The sequence below is a fragment of the Marmota monax genome, unplaced genomic scaffold, assembly GCF_021218885.2.
Source record: "Marmota monax isolate L192 unplaced genomic scaffold, Marmota_monax_Labrador192_F-V1.1 WCK01_AAM20220418_F8-fsc00012, whole genome shotgun sequence".
NCBI classification, from domain to species: domain Eukaryota; kingdom Metazoa; phylum Chordata; class Mammalia; order Rodentia; family Sciuridae; genus Marmota; species Marmota monax.
Genome location: NW_026695227.1, coordinates 3493951 through 3505824, shown reverse-complemented (window position 1 = coordinate 3505824; position 11874 = coordinate 3493951).

The window sequence follows — 11874 nt, the reverse complement described above, 5'->3', positions numbered from 1 at the left end:
AAATCTGGACACATCTCAGCTACTTTTTATCATGGAATCACTTTCACTGTCAAGCTGCTGCACCTTTGCTTTAAAGTATGAAGGAAGCAGTGATGTTATGCAATAAAACTTGCAAGAAGACTTTAAAAGATTTGGAAGACTATGATAGAAGGAAGGCATGCAAGTGGGGCAGGTCTCAGAGCAATGACAGGAAAGTTTGTGTTTGAATTTCACATCTTCTGTGACTTTGGGAACTTCAGTTCAAATATAATACAATAATTCATCAGATTTTATGAGAGCTCAAGGTGATGACACATATAAAGTTTGGTTATTAATCTTTTAATAACTGAATTAATTAAAAAATTAAACTTTATTGCCTCTCCTGTTTGTCATTTCTCCAATTGTCAGACCTTATGGAAAAGGAGAGGCCTCCTTCTGGATTTTTCTTAAATGGATTCGCTCATGGGCAGGGTGTTTAAAAGGAGAGAACAAGTTTTAAATTTTACCTGTGGTATTTTTAGCTGTGTGGCTTTTGGCTTATTACACAGCCTCTCTGAGACTCAAGTCTTCTTGTTGGCAGAATGGCTTTTTGTTGTGGGGGGCAGAGATGGAGAGTAAATAAGGTGATGCATTTAATATTTTTAGTATAGCACTTGGCAGACAGTAAGTGCCTAATAAATGTTCACTAATTTGCATTCCATGACTTTCAGTGGATGCCTGAAACCATGGATAGCACTGAAATCTAAATATGCTACATTTCTTCCTATATGTATATACTTATGATAATAATAGCTAATTATAAAATAGAACAACTCTTAACAATATGCTATAGTGCAAGTTATTTCAAACTTATTGCTTATTTCTGGAAATTCCCAATCAATATTTTCTGACCATGATTGACCAATGTCAATCTAAAACTGCAGAAAGTAAAACTATGAAAAAGGTTAGGTGAAAGGTTACTATATATGGTTAGGTGAAACCTTCTACCCAAAGTAGAAATCTTTATAACGTAGTAGAGAATTATCTCCATTCAGTTACAGTGGAGACTTTATAAAAAGTATTGGGGAACACAGCTGGACTGGAAAAATATTCGAAATAACTGTTTAAAAATGTAGCTTTTACTCAGGTATAATGAGGCCTACGGATCAGGAAACAATTACCACTGAAAAGATCACTTGTTATCCACAGTTCCCAAGGAAGGAGCATGTTATATAATGGGCTTGAGAAGCACCAGGGTGGGTCAGGAGGTAGAAGGTGCAAGGGGGAAACACAGGCAAAAGCTCCTTGTGGTTTCCAGGGAAAGCAGTGGGCTGAGGACTGGCAGGTTTGAATAGCTTCCCCAAGCTCTCAGACACAGGAGCTGTCCTTGGTTGCCTGGAACAGATTCATGGGTGATTAGGGCAGGTAGATAGTGAGTGGTGCCTAGTGTGAAAGCCCTGAGAGTCCTTTAAGGAGGTGGTCAAGGTAAGGACTCTAGATCGGTTGGTTTGTATATAAAAGATGTGCTAACAAATAAGTTGTTAAATCTAAGAAGGGACCGTCTCTCCAGGGTCAGCAAGGCCCCAAATGTGAAAGCATCAAGAAACACATGGTTAATATAATTAACACCCATTTGTCAGAAGGTTCCTCTCCCAATGTGCCTAGTTGGGTCATGCTACAAAAGAAGGCTGTCTTCATCAGACCTTAGTTAATACACATGCCCTTGGGTGGATAGTAGGTAGGACTGGGTGTTGAGTGGTGTGTTATGAGAAAGCATTCACTGATTCATATTCTCATCCATCCATTTAAACATTTATTAACCAATTAGGGATGTGCCAGGCAATGGTGCCTCCTAGGGGCAGAGTAAACTTGGCCTTGGGTGATGAGCTGTAGAACAGAGAACTTTCTATCACATGGAAACATAGAAGCCCCTAGACTGGGCCATGGTCAGGGAGCAGCAGAACAGAGAAATCTGGATAAAGGAGAAGAGTTTCCTGTGGAGAGGAGTATGCAAGACACTGGCAATGGACTGAGGAGGTCCCCAGAGCTGGGGGAGGAGAAGCCACATGGAAAGTCCACCGCAAAAAGAAGAGGCTCATCATGGACAAACTTTGTTTCACAATTGAACTTAGAACCAGCACTATTTATTTCACCTTTCTAAAAATATCTTGTTTTCTAAGCAAAGAAAAATAAAACAGGAAGTGGCATGAATCTGACCCATGGCTCCTAATTGCAGAACCTTTAACATGGAGAGACCTGGAGAATAGAAAAAGGGGGAAGTTAAACAACATCATTTGAGTTTTGAACCTTTGGAGAAAAGATCCTCTAGAAACAAAGAAACAAGTGAATCACAAAATGATATCCCTGAGCATTTGAAACAAATTTACCCTTATTCAAATCATTTATAAGATAGGTCACATTTTTCTTTTCATTCTGAAACCATAGGTCCTTGTTATTGTGGGTTAACAAGGAAAAAGCTGAATCATCAGGAGAGTGTGGGTGAGGGGGATAAGCTGCTTCTATGGGTTATAAAAAGTTGTGTGGAATTTAGACCTTAGTGTTTAACTGTCCAAATAATCATACCAAGTCTTAATAGCAGGATTCAATTCCTACATTACACCCCACTGGTCTTAATATGGTAACATAAAGTTAACCTAGGTTTAAGGAAGAAAATCTAGAACATATTTGACATAATTCAAGCTGTGGTGAAGTAAGAATTTTAAAAATAATCAGCATGTTGTCATAGGCCGTGTTTCCCAGGAAAAAGAATATGGGACTAAAGTCCTTTGTAGGAAGTCTATGGAGGGGTGCTCTATAGAGGGGACCTCCGGGGAAATGAAGGTGGAATCAGACAGAAGGAAAAATTGGATTTTTGCCAGCATCACAATAAGGATGGGGCTGAGATAACTGCATCAATGGTACCCTAAAGAATGAGGAAAGGATGAAGTTGTATGAGTATGTGTGTGTGTAAGTAATAGGTAGCACCCTCACTGGGTTGGAGTTAGAGGAGAAGTCTGTTGTTCTCACAAACACAATTGGAGCAAACTTCCCACAGCAGTACAGGAGCATTCACTCTCACACTCACTCATCCCTTCATCAAGCACTTATTGTGCCTTTATTACTATAGATAAAGATGCATCAGGGAACAGAACAAGTCCCAGGTAGTCTAATGTTGACTCCACTCCTTTTCTGCTCCAGGCCTCTGATTCCCCAGTACAGGACAAATATGAAACTCACTGGAAATCTGAAGAATGGTCTGAATTTCTAATGTACTTAGTGAATATTCAAATATATCCGTGATGGTAACATTCACTTAATAAAGAGAAGGCAAAGACTTGACTAGTAAATAGTGAGTTAGCAAAAACTGATGGTAGGTTTACCTCTAAATTGTGACCATATGCTCATTTATACAAACGAAAATCTTGGAGCCTATCACATTTGTTGTTAAATATCTCTTCCCTGTATGTCTACAGTCACCAGAGTCCTACCTTCCTGTTCCACTTCTGCCTCCTCAGCCCATCTGGTAGGTCCTTCTCCTTGCTAATCGCTACCCATTCTATTGTCCATCCTTAGCTGCGTTCCTACAAACTCGTGACTTCTGTCTCTACTTCTTCCTTTACCTCCAGCTCTTCCTAGGATGTTGCTCCATGTAGTAACATGTTTCAGACAAGTTCAGTGATAATATCAGGGCTGATCACCAAAAAGGAATGGTCAGGGAAGGAAATATTGGAGGGAAATGGATACACATCAAAAACATTGGCAGTTCTGCCTTGTCTTGTAATCTCTACCACTCACAACATGACCATCGGAATCATACTGGTCCCAAAGGGTACTCCTTTGTGATTCACATAACTTTCACTCTAACACACTTTGGAAAACATGTCACAAAGTGAAAATGAGAAACAATCACTTGTGATCTAATTCCTCTCTTGGATTGACTCATTCTCCTCACTCCACAATCTCTTTTCCCTCTAACAGCACTAATGATATACCAGAGATGGAGAGGAAAGAGTCTAAGTCAACAAGTAGAAATGTTCAGTGTTCATGGAAGAGCAGGGTGGTTTGTGGTAAGGTATTTTCATGATTGTGAAATGCAAGAATGGTGGTGGTCAATAAGGTGATATTGATTTGTAAGGTAAGAGTTCAAGGGCCAGAGAATCATTGCTCTGTTGAGTCCAGCTGGCATTTGAGAAAGAATGGCAGCCCATAAGTCTGGATGGGATGATGGAAGCCAGACCAAGTGTTAAAATGGCAATTTACTAAAGCTATAGTTTGAGAACTGTCAACAGCTTATAACCTCTAGTTTTTCCACCATCTCATTTCCCTACTTGCCAAATTACAGAATATTCAAGTTCCTCTGGGATGGCTTCCTTGAAAAGAAATTCGCCATCTCCCAAACTGTGTGATTCTAATTACAACTTAGTATCTTAGCATTAGCCATTTCCAGAAAGCTCAGGTCACACAACACAATTTCCACATGGTTCTCAAAATGTCCAGCTTTAAGAACAATGTCTCCAACTTCTAAGTACTTTGTCTCCAGATAACTAATGAATGAATGAGGAAATCTGTGATAACCATCAAGCAGAATTTCAAAAGGGACATATTTGGAAGAGGCCGTATATTAGTTACAGTTCTTAGTCACCAAAACCAGAATAGGACCCAAACCACAGCAAAGGCTGCTTTGTTTGTGGAGCTGATATTCAATTCCCAGGCCCTTCTACAAATTCCTGACCATGTTTCTATCAGGGACACACCCCTTACATCAACAGATATGCAGAAATTCTTCAAGATAAAAAGGGGGTTTTTTGTTTGTTTTTCTTCTATAGAGAGATTAAGATTCTAAGATAGGAGCAAAATGATCACAGTTGTATGAAAAGGAAGAAAGTTCAAGTGAATGGAGAAATTTCCTGAGAATGAAGTCACCTCTCTAAGCAGCTATTGCTCCCGTCAGAGTTATTTATCTGTTCAGTTCTTAGAGGACTACCATAGGTTTTGCTTATTTAAGACATTTAGATTTTTCATAACCCACCACAGGAAAACAAGTGTGCTTTAGAAGTCAGAGGTGGCTGGGCACAGTGGCACAGCTCCGGAGGCTGAGACAGGAGGATGGCGCATTCAAAGGCAGCCTCAGCAAAAGCAAGGTGCTAAGCAACTCAGTGAGACCCTGTCTCTAAATAAAATACAAAATAGGGCTGGCGGTGTGGCTTAGTGGCCAAGTGCCCCCAGTAACCCCCTAAAATAAATAAATAAATAAATAGAAGTCAGAGGTGGAATAATTTTTTATTGACACAATAATTGTACATATGTATGAATTACAAGGTGAGGTTTTGATGAATGTATATACTGTATAATGTTCAAATTCATGTAATCAACATATTTATCACCTTAAACCTAGATTATTTATTGATGGTAAATACATTCACAATCCTATATGTTAGCTATTAAGAAATACACAACATATTATTGTTAACTATATTCATCATACTGTGCCAAAGAACACCAGAACTCCTTGCTCCTCTCTAACTGCAGATTGTAGCCCCTAACCAGCCTCTCCCCATCCTGCTCCCTCTCCTCTCCTCAGTCTCTGGTGGCCACTATCCCACTTTCAATGAATGAGTCAGGAAATCTGTCATAACAATCAAGCACTCTCCCTTGATAATAATTTGAATTTGCCTGTCTGTGAGATCAACATTTTCAGATTCTAGAGCTTATTTCACTTGACTTAATGTCCTCCAGTCTGTCACAAATGACAGGATTTTACCTTTTATGGCTGAATAGTATTCCACTATGTATATATACCACATGTTCTTTATCTGTTCATCAACTAATGGACATTTAGGCTGTTCTGCATCCCAGTTATTATGAATAATGCTGAGTGATACAGAGGGAAGGATCTTTTTGACAGGCTGATTTCATTTCCTTTAAGTACACACCCAGCAGTGGGAATGCTGGATTGTCCAGTAGTTCTGTTTTCGTTTTTTAAGGAACCTCTATACATTTGCTTGTGCTTTTGATAACAGCTACTCTAACCAGGGTTTAGATTTGCATTTCCCTGATGGTTAGAGATACTGAGCATTGGAGATATATATATATATATATATATATATATATATATATATAGATATATATATATATATATATAGAGAGAGAGAGAGAGAGAGATTTTAATTTTTTCCCCAGTCGAGTTACTTAAATTTCTTATAAATTCTGGATATTAATCCCTTGGCAAATGTATTACTTTCCAAATATTTTTGTCCCATTCTGTCTGTTATCTTTTGATTCTGTTGTTTCCTTTGCTGTACAGAAGCTTTTTAGTTTGATGTAATTTCATTTGTAAATTTTTGCTTTTGTTGTTTATGCTTTTAGGATCACATACAAAAAAAGAAGGAGGAGGAGGAGGAGGAGGAGGAGGAGGAGGAGGAGGAGGAGATCATCTTTGCCCAGACCAATGTTCTGAAGCATTTTCTGAAATGTTTCCTTCCCAAATGTTTCAGTTCTTACCTTTCAATCTTTAATTCATTTATAGTTGATATCTGTCCGGTAATAGATACGGATCTAATTTCATGTTTCAACATGTAGATAAGGAATGGCATACATTTCATCACACAAAAGCCCAGGAAAGGATTTGTCTAATAAGGCACAAATAGTAAAATTTAAAAACATCAGAGTCCAGAATAGACCTGGCTGTTATGTTCCAAGTGTTATATATTTCTTCCAAACTGACTCCAATGTTGGAGCAAATAAACTAGGAACATGTTTTGAAAAAATTGAATGTAGAAGCAGATGTAACCTTTCTGTATCCATTTATTGTACAAATTCTGTAATTCATATTAATGGAGGGGATTGGTGGGAGGGCCTGGCCTACAGTAAAGAAGGAGAAATGAGATGTTTGAATTCTAATCCCAACTTTCCCTTTAAACCCAGTATGTCATCTTGTGAACATTACTGTGTCTCATTTTTACAACATGTAAAATAAAGTTAAAATTAACCTTATCTTTCTTCACATGCATATAGTAGGGATAAAATATTCTGAAGAGTGTAAAACATTCTGAAATGTAAAAATACACATTGACTTTGGCCTAGGCTCAGAAACTCCTTTAAACAAGGTCTCCATAGACACACCCACTTGTGTTTAGATGCTGGAGACTCAATAAAGCACCCTAAAGTGGCTAAGGAAAGAGGACAGACAAGAAAAATCCCAAAACATAGCCTACCAATGACTAGAGAGGTGGCTCCCTGAAGCTGTGTTCCAGTGTGTGCTTATGGATTTGTTCCAGCACTTACTTTCCCCGGCAGCAGAGTCAAAACCGAATCTACCCCATTCCTGGGTACTGTCTAGTAACTTAGCGATGTATTGCTCTGATCCCATGCTATAAGTGGGGAGTGAAGGTCATCTAACTTCTCTGAGACTATTTCCTCCACCGAAAATAGGGTGATGGAGAAATGACTGGAAAGGTTTTTTCTAATGTAACATTTGGGGTTTTGAAAATCAAAAAAAAAAAAAAACAAGGAGGGCAGAATTGATGAACTGAACAGTGCATGCCCAAGCACTAGCCCAGACATTTTGCCGCTCTATTGTCTAGTTACAATGAAAATAACCTTGGTTCAGTTAAGGCCAATGCAGCTTTAATCTACTGCTGGTTTGTAAATCAGTCACTAGTCTCAACTCAAAAGCAGTTGAGCCTATTTCAGGCTGACTTTCTGTGCCAAAACTCAACCCCCAGTTTGTTTGGTTTTATTAAATTTATTCTGTTGTTGCGGACATTGTGTAAAATGGAAAAAAAAAAAAAAGTCTAGACTGGTTTTTGGTCAGGAAGTTAGGGCAGGGTCTCTTTATTAAAAATAAACATCCTCCTTCTTACTTCCTTTTCACACAAATCTGTTCCAAAAGCCCTTGGAATCTGGGGCTCCAACATGTGATTATTGCTCCAGACCCATGTACAACAGCTGACCCCTTTGTGAATAATAATGCCAAAAATACAAGAAAATTCTTAAAGGCAGATAACAGTATTATAAGCTGAATGTGTCAAAAATGATTACTTGAAACTTGGTAGGATCCTTAATCTTCCTTCTATAAAAGTTGGCACACAAATCCCAGGGAACAAGACATATTTCTCTCTTGAGTCCTGCATTCTGTGGTTCTTGGCACTCACTGTCCTGATTTTAATTAACAGTGGCCTTATCACTTCGTGTCCCAAGAGGGTCTCCAGTACTGTAACTAAATTCAGAATCAAGTTTGCTTGATTCCTAATCCTTCCACCTTTCAGGATTTTCCTTTCCTTTTCGGGTCTGCCTTTTCCTTTTCTCCTTAGGGGATTTTGTGAAGCGCTATTAAAGCATAGAAGTTTCTGCTTAGGGAAGTATACAAGTGACCTCCATAAATACGTATGTCAATAACTGACTCTTGTTCACCAACAAGCCTGTGGAAGAGTGTGTAGAAAGCAACATGACATGATAGTTAGGCACGGGGGCTCTGAGGTCAGACAAACCGATTCTTGTACTCACTAAATGCAAATTTTCACAAATTTCCTAATTTCAATGTGCCTCAGTTTTTACATTGTAAAATGGGAACAATAACAGAATTAACCCATAGTTTATTGTGAGGTTTTAATAAAATAGCCCAGGTTAAGCATTTGGCATGGAGTGAACATCAATTATTATACTTGGGGAATATCCCAGAGTTGTCAAAGGGCACACACTGCACAAGATTTCTGTGTTTCTTTCTTTTTTTTTCTGGTGTGTGCTAAGGTACAAACAGTTCATTCTGTCTAGAATATCCTCCCTGCCTTCCCTAGCTGGCAGCCACTCATCAGCCATCAAGGGTCCCACAAATGAGTCTCTCTGGAGTTTCCCTCAAGCCTCTGAGCTCCCAAACACATGATAATATTCCTGGATAATACAGCACTCATCACACCTTACTACTACTATTAATTTATGCATTTATCTATTTTTTAAAAAAGCATGTGACATATATTGGGAACGTGCATGGGCTTTTTAAGCCTAAAATGATAATGACGTCACCCACACCTGGAAGAGTTTCTACCAAAATTGTGACTAGAAAGGCGAAATATCTGGAATATAATAAGCACTGGATAAATAACAACTATTATTATTACTAGTCTTATGAAAATTTGATCCCTGACTCAAGGAAGACCATACAAATCAGCTCCCTCCAGACAGATTAACATTTTGGAATTTAGCTAGTTATCTAAAGAATCTTCAGAAAAGTTTTAAGCATAGGTTTAACGGAGAATTTACTGATGGAAAATTATATCAGGGAGGTAAGAGGAAGGATTGAAGTATAATACAAGAAAATAAATTTTTATAGACCAGATTTATGAATGAGGAAATGGAAACAGATAAAAAGAAAAATGAAGAAAGAAACTAGAGCTTTCTTCCCTTGTGAAATAGGAGACACAAAGTGTTTGCCTTTTGGGGAAATGTGCTCTCTTTCTCTCCCTTCCTCCTCCCTCCCTCCCCACCCCCCTCTCTCTGGCTCTGTGTTCTAGAGATGATCACAGAAGCTCTAGGAGATAAAGGCTATAAACTATGTGACCAACACAATTCAGATTAATGAAATCAATGACTTTAAGGTAGCCTGGAGTAGGGAAAGGGCTCGGATCTGAGTTCTGATTGCCATCCGAGCATTTATTAGCTCTATCTCTGAACAAATTCAGCTTTTTATGCCTAAAATGGCAACAGCACCCACACCTGAAAGAGTTTCTATGAAAATCAGGACTAGATAAGTGAAGTGTCTGTAATATAATAAGCGCTCGAAAGTAGTAACTATTATTATTACTAGCTTTATGAAGCTATTTAAGTTATGATCCCTGACCTCAGGGAGGTTCACAATAAATGAACATGTAATACATTTAATTTAAAATTATAGCTAAATCATCTTACATAATTATTTTCTAAAAAACAAGAAGGAATTTTTCAAAAGCAAGTTTTTTAAAAATTCTCTAAAATTACTGGGAAAGACCCATAAAAGTTTATAAAAGTTGCCTCCAAAAACAAACTAAAACGACTTGGCATTTTTATTAGGAAGCATATTTTTACCCAAATTGCTCTGAGGACAATCAAATACTTCATCTGAGCTGGTTCACAGAAAACAGAAGGATTCAGATGGACAAAGGAAACAGAAAGCATTTCAAAAGAATGAAGTGATATGAAGCACAGCGACCTAGTGCCTGAAATGATCCTGAATCCTTAAACACCACCTGCCACCTTCCAGCAGCTCTGGAAGAAACTCCAGACATGCTTGTGCGCTGAGAAAACTTCTGAACTTTTTCCACTTTCTGATATCCTTGCTCTGGGTTCAGACTGATTGCTCCATCAATTCTTGACTTCCCATCTACAGCCTCATACTCCACCCTCAGACTCAGGACACAGTATCGTCCTGGTTTTCTCCCTCTATTCCCTTCCTTGATAAGAATTTGAACTTGCCTCTTAAATCATGTCTATTTCTGGTTCCTCCACATAACTCCTTATCCCATGAGACTATTATGGCTGAGGTTCATGCCAAGCCCTTGGTCCCTAGAGAGGGAATGGAAAAAGATGTGGAAAATACAAGATATTCATAAATCAATTTGCCTGAAGCAAAGTATTTGGGAAGGTGAGTGGTTAAAAGCATTGGCAAAATTGAAAAATTACTGAGTTCTTTCCACATCGCTCTCTCCTAAAACACTTTGTGTTTGCCAAATTCTATTAGCTGAGAAAGCCCATGGCCCACCAAAGGCTGAGTGACAGACTGTAACTTTGCCAGGTCACTAAATTGCTTATGTAGACAAAGCCAACCCCCAGGATGGGTAGGGTTTTCTCTTGTCTTCTTAGAGGGGGAGCACAGAACTATTTATGGTCACAGTGTGTTTCTTAAAACAAACCCAAGCATAAGCTCTCATTAAGAAAGTGATTTAGCAATACTTTCAGTGTTACTTTGTGAAACAAGTAATGTGGATTGATTGCTTAGTCTAGGTAAATCACCCATGGACTCATGCAGTTTAAATTCTCTATATTTAACATAATTTTGTTGAAATTGTGCAATATGTTTTTGGTCTTATTATTACTCATGAAGAAGTTCTTTAAAAAGTAAGTAAAAAGGAAATGACAGTCACTTATTCCTAAGGATTCATGCTTTTAATCTATTCCTGAATAAAAACAGTTTGTTCTTTGGAGGAAGACAGGTGGGAACCCATTTAGGGATAGGGATGTTTCCATTTATGTTGAAAACTAAATGTATTTTATTGCACAGCTGGTAATTTCCAAATTTGTATTTCCAGTTCAGATTCTATATCTCCACCTAGCTGAAACAAAAACACCTCAACTCTTTGCCATTTTCATTTCTCCCCACAAACTGCGGAACTACTCTAGGTGAGCACCAATTGGTCCTGACACCACACCTTCATCCCTACCTTCATTGATTCACCATTATCTCCTGAATAAATGGTACATGCCTCTCTCTCTTGCTCCCTCTTAAGTAACATCTTGTTGAAGGTACACTGCCTGCCCCTGTGCTATCATACTTCTGCCCCTAGCTGATCTCACTGCATTAGCACTTGCCCCTTTCCAATCCATTCCCCATAGAGCTGCAGACTCGTTGATTAAAAACTACAATCGGATTATGTATCTCTTTTCCTTCTTAATTTTCTTCAATGTTTTCCAGTTTCCTTTAAGAAGTATTTTTAAATCAGGTCATTTGCACTTTTACATGGTCCTGCCCAGTTCTCCAGCCTCATCTTGTGTCTTTCAATACCCCAAGCCCATTCTACCTACAACCCGAACAGTTACTGTCCTTAGGTCTTCAAAACTCTCCCTGTACTTCTCACCCACTTTATCCATTTAACACCTACATATACTTCAAATCTCAGGCCAAATATTCTTCTTTAAGGAATTGTTTTCTAAGCTCCTGAACTAAGT